The 9,306-nt window shown below is 48.8% G+C and overlaps 1 protein-coding gene across 1 annotated transcript in view; it reads left to right on the forward strand.

The window, feature by feature from the left end:
* Nucleotides 1-9,306, forward strand: part of scat (VPS54 subunit of GARP complex scat) — a 205,222-nt gene that overhangs the window by 52,134 nt on the left and 143,782 nt on the right. The window lies entirely within an intron of this gene.

Consider the following 9,306-nt stretch of genomic DNA (forward strand, 5'->3'; position numbering starts at 1 on the left):
TCGGACCCTCCCCCATCACGTGGCCCTACAGCACGATGTTAGATACATCGCAACGTCCCTCGCCTTCGAGTAATACTACTCTGTGACGCAGGTGCTACAAGCTGGAGTCTGGAAGCGTCTAATGACCTTCGCAGCCCGCTTCCTGCAGGGCGTGACCCACAGGAGTCTCGATACGTTTTCTATCGCTCTGTGGTGGCTACACAACAGCTGGTCTAACCTCAGGCTCCTTTTTGGACAGGTAGCAGAAGGTTGAGGGCATTGTTATCAGGTTTTAATCTGCATGAACGAAAGAAGTATGTCTGGCCCTTACTTCTTTCTTCATCATCCCCTCTACGGGGAAGCAGCATCCTGGTCTCTGCATAGCTGACCTCGAACCTCTGCAGGTAAACCATGCTTCCTTGTGTTCCGAGTATTGAGTCAATACTGTCGCGTCCCCCATACCCTGACGAGGTGGTATTGGGAACGTCCTAACCCAGAGTTCCTTCTGGAACTCCAGGTCAACTGCCTAGGACGGGTCACACTTCTTCCTTCACACACAAGCTTACGTAGGCCACATGGTTCCTTGCTTGAGGTGCAGGGACTCCTTTTCTCGAGTGCGACTCACTCGGATTCTGAGTCCCCGGGTAAAGCCAAAGCCAGTATGGCTGGGGACTTTCCACCCTTCCTAAGGGATAAGTCACCCTTTGTAAATAGCGTGGTTTGTATTTCGGTTACGGAACAAATGACAAATTCGAAGATAATTTGTATTTTTCCTAACCATACAAACCTTAGCTATTTACACATATTTGCCCGCCAGCCCTGTCCCCCAAGACAAGTCCTACCTCTAAGTGAAAGTGAGTATTCACCTGTGTGTGAGGGGGAGGAGGGGTAGCTAGCTACCACTCCCCTACCCCCCCCCGCTAACTAGCGCGGGGGTAATACACCCTCGTTAAATTCTAATGGCTCGCCATTTCAGCTACGCTAAAAGTAATACCCTTTGTAAATAGCTAAGGTTTTTATGGGTAGGAAAAATACAAATTATCTTCGAATTGGTCATATTTAACCCTTATCTTGATTTATCTGCTGTGGTTGTTGATTTTTTAGTTCTTTTAATGACTGCAGGTATGCCTTTGAAGTTTAGAACTTGTGATACATGCTTTATACAGTTACCTAACGATCCCTTGATCCATACACAAAATATGCTACCAACCATGGAAAATTTTGTTTGATGGATTATTTTCTCGTTATAAATACCTGAATGAGGTGAAGATGTCCTCATATCTTGTATAAGAATAGTGTAAAAAAAATAGTTAGCTTAGAGATTAAAGACAGCTTGTACTACCGCAATGCCAGTGCTTTGTCAGATTATTAAAGTACAGATAGCAGTCTTTCTCCTGATCTCTTTGCTTACTTCCTGATTCAGATGCAAATGGTTATTTTAGAGATGAGTTAACTAATGTTATTCTGAATAAGGTTTCTGCTGAATAACTTAGTCACATTTACAAAACTCTGTGGCTAATATACGTTTGTTTGCTCCTACACGAATACAAACAAATAACTTAGTCAGATTTACAAAATGATGTTGCTAATATACTTTTGTTTATTCCTATACGAATACAAACCAGAGAAGGCAGGCTCATCTAATTCGGACCCCGCCGCATGGGATCCACCAAGGACACCTTTCAGGTCCCCCATAAGGTTAGAGGAGGAGTTCGATGCTTGGTTCGACCGAAAGAAGGTTCCACGGTCTCCCCCGGTGCCCTCGTCAACGCTCCCACCCGTCTTTCCTCAACCCTCTTCGCCAGAGAACCGACGCGGAGTTCCCCCTGCGAATTTGGACGACTCGGGAGATTCTGCGGACTCCCTCTCCTCCTCGTCGTCATCCTCTTCCTCGGATCTGTCTTCGTCGGAGGACGAAGGTCCAAAGTCCTCTAAGAGAAAGCAGGAAAAGTCACGGAAGAAGTAGTCCCGTTCTCGTTCCAGGCACAGCAGGAAGAGATCCAAGGCCTCAAAGAAGAAGTCCAAGAAGAATCGCTCTTCGAATGATAAGTGGGTTAGAATTACAGTACCCCGGAGTGAGTTGTTTAAGGTTACCTCACCCGCGACTACTTCCGGTTGGCTCCCTAGAGCCTCATTTTCACCCTCGCGACCCTACTCCTCCAGCAGACCAGATCTCCGACAGGGGACGTCGCATTAAGCCTCCCTATACGACTCTAAGGCCAAGAGGGCTCTTGCTTCTTCAGCCCAACGGAGGGAGGCGCTCCTCAGGACGGGAGACTTGGCGTCATCAGCGGCCACCTCGGCGGTCTTCCGCGAGCACCAGGGGCGCCCTTCATGCTTCGAGGAGCTCGCAGCCACAGGGGCTCCCGCGGGACAAGGTAGGCCCATGACGGATACCCTCGTCCCAGCGGATTCGCCCATCCTGCTGGCAGGCCCGTCAGTTACGAGGCAGGAGAAGAAGCTGCTCCCTTCCCGCTCTCCCCTTCCCGCCCTCGACGAGTCTTCTCGGGCGGAGGAGTTGGTAGCGGATGCCTTGGTAGAATGAGGAGAGTGCTCATCAGATGACATCTCCTCTTATCGAAAGGTCTTGGCCCTCATCAGACGACACCATAGGTTGGATGAGCCCAAGCCCTCGGCGGAATAAGCCTGGCTCTCAGGACTCAGCGGGCTCGTGGACAATCCGGTCCAACAGAGACCTTCCTTGGCGCTCCCCCTAGCACGAGACGTAAAACTAGGGATGGAGCACATAGACAAGTTCTTAGCCAGCCAAGCAGACACCCCTAGGGGTCAGAGTGCCTCGAACCTTCTTCCTGGCCTTAAGACCCAAAAAAGTTTTTACGTCCCGGAAGGACGCCGTGGGGGACCCCGTGCAGTAGAGTCGGCGGTCACCACGTTGAACCAAGGGGCGACGGAGGACAGGGCATCCGCGGCCCCAGTTTGTTTTTCCCCAATGGAGACCTCGATGATGGAAGACATGGCCCAGGATCTAGTCTATGTGTCTTCTTGGTTAGACTGGTGGGCGTGCACTTTGGTGGGCTTCCAGTCCTCACATGATCTCTCTCTGCCTGAGAACCAGTCCTTGCTGAGCGAGTTAATCAGTTCAGGGGGAAAAGCACTGAAGTTCCTTTTTTACCAGTCTCTCCCAGGCCACCAACTGGGTCCTGCGGAAGAGACACACCATCCTAAGCAAGTTAGTGAGGAAGTTACCCGACCGAGAAGCAAGGTATCTGAGAAACTCCTCGGTGTGGGAAGAGTCGGTGTTTCCCCTCAAATCGGTCGAGGAGACGATGGAGAGGGTCAGAAAGATGAAGGATGTAGGGGAACCAAGACCCCCTCCCCTGAGACGTCCAGTGCACAGAAGACCCTCGGCGGACGTTGCATATACCTCTCATTCCTTGCCAGTCCAACCGAGGAGAGAAACTCCAACGGCTTCTTGGCTCCAGAATTCACAGCCCCCCTGTAGGGGCAACACTACTTCTCAGTCTGGCTTTAGACCCTCCTACGGAAACTCTAGGAGAGGTCATTCAAGCCGCGCCTCTAGGAGGAGATAGAAAGAGAGGCCCCCTACTCCTACCAGAGCCTTAAGTAGGGGGATGCCTCAGACACTCTTGGCAAGCATGGCGGGATTATGGGGCAGATCCCTGGACCGTTGCAATCCTGAAAGAAGGATACAGGCTACCTTTTCCTGACGGAGCCTCCGCCACTTATTTCAGCCCAACAGGCGGAGTGGTTGGTGCCCAAAAGACCCCTTGAAACGAGCAGCGTTACAGGAGCAAGTGTCGACCATGATCACCAAAGGAGCGTTGGAATTGGTCGAAAATCCCGGGCCGGGGTTCTACAGCAGGCTCTTCCTGGTGGAGAAGTCGACAGGGGGATGGAGGCCAGTCATAGACCTGTCAGCCCTCAACAAGTTTGTGGCAAAAACCGACTTCAAAATGGACACTGCGAAGACGGTGTTGGTGGCCTTGAGAGAGGGGGACTTCATGATGTCCCTGGATCTCAAGGATGCCTACTTCCAGATTCCCGTTCACCCATCCAGCAGGAAGTTCCTGAGGATAAAGTGGAATACCCAAGTCTTGCAGTTCAAGACCCTCTGCTTCGGGCTGTCGACAGCGCCTCAGGTCTTCACGAGAGTCTTCACAACAGTTTCGGCCTGGGTATACGAGCAGGGCATTCGCCTGATCCGGTACCTGGATGACTGGTTGCTACTTTCAGCTTCAAAGGCAGAACTGAAGGAGCAAGGCGCGAAGCTTCTACATCTCTGCAAGGACTTGGGTATCACAGTCAACTTAGAGAAGTCGCACTTAACACCCACCACCAGGATGACCTACCTAGGGATGGTCCTGGACCCCCAACGGGTGAGAGCCTTCCCCTCCTTGGAAAGGCTGGACAATCTAGACCGAGTACTGCAGCCCTTCCTCACGAGCCAACCCAGGAGAGCCAAGGATTGGTAGAAGCTATTGGGCCATCTGGTGTCGCTAGAGAAGCTAGTCCCTCAGGGGAAACTCTAGCTCAGGGGGGTTCAATGGAACGTGAAGGAACTGTGGTCCCCGGAGGAGCCCCCGCACATGATAGTTCCAGTTTGCCCAGGAACGTTGGAATTCCTACAGTGGTGGCACGACAGAGCGAACACCTTGAAGGGGATGCCCTTCGCACTCGATCCTCCGGAGATGTTGCTATTCACCGACGCGTCGAAGGAGGGTTGGGGTGCACACCTCCTCGACGAATCAACGGAAGGGAAGTGGTCCCTCGAGGAAGGGACCCTACACATAAACATTCTGGAGATGATAGCTGTCCAGAGAGCATGTCAAGAATTCGTACATCTCCTCAGAGGAAACACCGTGGCGTTGATATGCGACAACGCCACGGTAGTGGCCTACGTAAAGAAGCAAGGAGGCCTAAAGTCAAAGGAGTTATGCACTCTATCGACAGAACTGCTGGAATGGGCGGCAAAGGAAGGGATCGAAATTACGGCCAGGTTCATCCTAGGAAAGAAGAATGTCCTAGCAGACGGCCTCAGCAGGGTAGGCCAAGTGATAGGCTCGGAGTGGACTCTACACCCAGGAGTAGCTCAGACAGTCATCCTGAAGTGGGGCTCACCAGTGGTAGACCTCTTCGCCACTTGTCTGAATACACAACTTCCCGTGTTCTGTTCTCCAGTTCCAGATCCATCAGCAGCGTTCGAGGATGCCTTCCAACATCCTTGGGACAACCTCGATGTGTACGCCTTCCCACCCTTCGGAATGCTCAGGCAAGTGCTCAGCAGAGTGAGAAGGGCAACCAACCTACAGATGACTTTAGTAGTGCCTTGGTGGCCGGAGAGAGAATGGTTCGCAGACTTGAAGGAACTAGCTCTCCTTCCCCCTTGGCCCCTTCCAGACAAACCAGACCTCCTCCGTCAACCTCACTTCCAGAGGTTTCACGAGAACCCTCGATCCCTCCGCTACACGCGTGGAGGTTATCGAGTGGCTCCTGAAGAAGGAAGGGTACTCATCGAGGACGGCAACGAGGATGTCGGGTTACCTAAGGCGTTCCTCAGTCGCAGTTTACCAAGCAAAGTGGGCTGTCTTTTTGAAATGGTGCACTGCCCGGAATATCAAGCCCCTGAGGGCTTCTATTCATGAGATAGTCGATATCCTGGTGTATCTTAGGGATGACGTAGGTACTTCTATCCCGGCTATCAAAGGGGTGCGTGCAGCATTAGGGCAGGTCTTCCTCCTAAAAGGCATTGACTTAGGGGCCTCCCGACAGATTTCAATGTTCATCATGAGTTTTGAGCAGTCATGCCCCCCCCCAGGCAACGAGGGTGCCACAGTGGGATATAGCTAGAGTACTCAAAGCCCTGTCAGAACTGCCCTTCGAGCCCCTCAAAGACATCCTGGACAAAGAAATCACCCTCAAAACGGTCTTCCTATTAGCCCTGGCTTCGACGAAGAGAGTTATTGAGTTGCACGGGCTGTCATACGAAGTCTCGCACTCGAAGGGGTGGCGAGAAGCTTCCTTCAAATTCGTGCCTAGTTTTGTGACCAAGACTCGGAACCCGTCATGTTGGGATCCTAGATTCGAGGGATTCTCGGTGCCAGCGATCCCTCGTTCAGACAACCCAAGGGACTTGTTTTGTGCCCAGTTAGAGCAGTAAGGAAGTACCTGGAGAGGACATCCAGGCTCCGCCCTGCGATCAAGAGTTTGTTCGTCTCAACAGGACGAGTGAAGAAGCCAGTTTCCAAGAATTCGATTTCCTTCTGGCTGCGTCAAGTGATCAAGAGGGCCTACGACACCTCAGGAACCCCTCTCTCAGGCAAGCCTAGGCCTCATGATATTAGAGGTCTAAGCACCTCCTTAGCCTTCGAGAAGAACATGGCAGTGGGCCAAATCTGACGGCAGGCACTTGGTCTAAACTATCCACCTTCACGGAACACTACCTGAAGGATTGTTCGAGAAAATCTTCGAACGGTTTTGCCCTTGGTCCTGTCATTTCCGCGCTCCAGAAGATCTAAGGTCATAGCCCCGGGGAAGCCGTGAGCGGTAAGTCCAAGAGACACAAGTTCCTTCCTTACCTTTTTACCTCTCTCTACCTTCCCCTGGTCCCTGATTACCTTCCTTGGAATGACTCAGAAGACCTTAACTACTGTAGGATACGGCATCAGCAAGGAATGCGTCCCCTAGGGGTTCTTACAGAGGTAAGCCACGTAGACACTAAGTTAGTTTTTTGGGTAGTTTTCCCTATCTTGTGCGTTTTCTATCAGTGGTTAACGTAACCTAGCTGCCTACCTAGGTTCCCCCCCTTGTTGCTTCCAGCATTCCGGTCTCTGGTCCCTGCAGGACTCTCCCACCTCCTAAAGTTTAAGTCTCCTAAGAAAGTATTTCGAGGTAAGTACTCCGTGTTGGAACAAATCACAAATTTTGAAGTAATATGTATTTTTCCTTACATACTTACTTCGAACTACTTTCGGGTTATGGCCCACCCATCCTTCCCCGAGGGCCCTGCAGGGCTGAGGAGAACCTTTCCGACGAAACTTACTGAGGAGCACGACCTAAGCAAGCATGCTCTCCGACCCTGGGTCGCCTAGGGCGCGTATCACTCCGCCTGAGGTTGACCCCCATAGAAAACGGGAATAGGGTAAACTACACAAAATTCTGGTCGGTTGGAAGGAGTCTCCCAGATACTCCTAAGAAAGTAGTTCGAGGTAAGTATGTTAGGAAAAATACAAATTACTTAAAAATTTGTGATTTCACCCGAGAAGGCACTAAAGGGCCTTTCACTTGGTAGTGATATATCTGTGGCTTTCGAGACCTTAACCCCAAATAAGACTGGAAAGAAGTGTGTGCGCTCCTCCTCTGCCGCTTCTTCGTTAGATTATTCAGATAATGCTTTCTCCAAGAAGAAGAATATGCTATCATCGAAAAAGTCCAGGAAGACAGAGCGACAAGTCTTGTGAGACTCCAATGGATCTCTCCCTGGTTATTTGTGAGAAGGACGATACAGTAGTGAAAACCAACCCAAACTGAAAAGGCATCTGTACACATACACGAGTTTTTGCTAATGCTCTACCAGTGCTCAGTCTTGTTTTGGACCGAGCTTGTACTCCTTTTCCAGGATGCTTGACCTATCTCTCTTCCCTTACATGAGAGACAGAGAGGTGGTGCAGTACCAAAAACTAACCTACTGTAGACCAGGAAGTTATCTCGGTACCCGTTATAGGACTTTACTCTCCTGTCGTTTGTGATGCAGGATGCCTTCCTTCGCTTGGACAATCGAGTTGCACATCATTCTCTCTCCGTAAAGATGCTTTGGTTCCAAAGGAAGAGAAATTTGCTCAGGATGGGGTGAGAGGAACTGGCAATCGGTCTCCCCACTTTTACAAACTAGGGAACTATCCTTTACGTTGGTGTGATTGAGAGGATGATGCTTGGTTGCCTGATTGATGTCTTCGTGATTTATAGCGTTAAAAGAGGAGGGCAATTTTACCATTTTTAGTGATGCAAGAAGTGTCCTTCAAGCTTTAGAAGGTTTAAATTCCAGTAACCCTTCAGCTTTAAAGGTTTTAGAGTGGCTTTTAATTATTGGCCTGAAAGGTATAACAGTTCGATTTTGCTGGGTTCCGGCGCACGTAGGTGTATCTGGAAATGAAGAGGCGATTTACTGGGCAAAGAATGCTCCAGCCAAGTTGCTGCTAAGAAGGTATCCCATTCTCAGTAAGGATTTTTGCTGGCAATTAAGAATTTTATCTATAATACTGTAATTGGTAACAGCATTGGGATAGTTTAACTGAAAATAACATGAGAGATATTGCAAATGTTATATCTCCTTGGAGGTATTACATGATGCCCCCAAAGTGGGAGACTACTCTCTGTCGTCTCCGCATTAGTCACACTCGGATGACACATGAGTTTCTGCTGCCTGGCCAACACCAACCATATTGTGATGACTCTTTGATACCCTTGACAGTGAGGCATTTGTTGACTGAATGCTCCACATACAGCACAGAAAGAAATAGATATCTTTTTGAGGCTCAAGGTGAAGATGGCAGGTTCATCCTCGCCAAGATCCTTGGACTTAATGTGTCGTACAATGCTAGTGGCATTTTAAAATTTATTTCAGAAGCAGGTCTTCTGAATGCTATTCAACTTTTATAACATATTTACTGGTTTTAATCGATTATTCTTTTAGTCTGTTTTTACAATAAGCGATGTTGGCGTCAATGTCCTTCGATGTCTGGATGCCAGAGAACTTCAAATCATTCATTGTCACCTTGTGATTGGTTCTATCGTAACTGGTCACCACTCTTGCTGGAACGAGATAGCCTGACACCTGGTCTTTCCCCATTGTGGCTTGTCCATGGTCGCGCAACCGGTAACAAGAACAAGTACCGGTATATAGCAACCCACTCAACTGAATGATGATGTAACGGCACGGTCGTTAATTACAATTTTAAGTACAGTAATTTACCAGTGTATATTGTTTTGTAATGGTGTCAAAAGCTCAATAACACTTAGTCAAATCAATGATTAAGGAGGATCTATGTGTACTGTATTAATTTTAAAAACCATTTTAAAAAATATTTGCATGTAATCTTATGTATTTTTCCTTTATTTTAAGATATTACTTCACTGTATTTTTTAATGATCATCCTTAACTACTTATTTGAAGCTGAATCCAAGCAAGTTACAGTAGTTTTTGCATAAAATGTTTGTTATTCTCCCATTCCATCATTATCTGCTACAATTTAAAGATATTCCCCGTATTTCAGTCTCTTTTCTGGGTACTTTATACCTTCTCACTATATAATTCTATATGTAAAGATGAACTGTCTTTACATAATTAGG

Source organism: Palaemon carinicauda, chromosome 27, assembly GCF_036898095.1.
Source record: "Palaemon carinicauda isolate YSFRI2023 chromosome 27, ASM3689809v2, whole genome shotgun sequence".
Classification (NCBI taxonomy): Eukaryota; Metazoa; Arthropoda; class Malacostraca; order Decapoda; family Palaemonidae; genus Palaemon; species Palaemon carinicauda.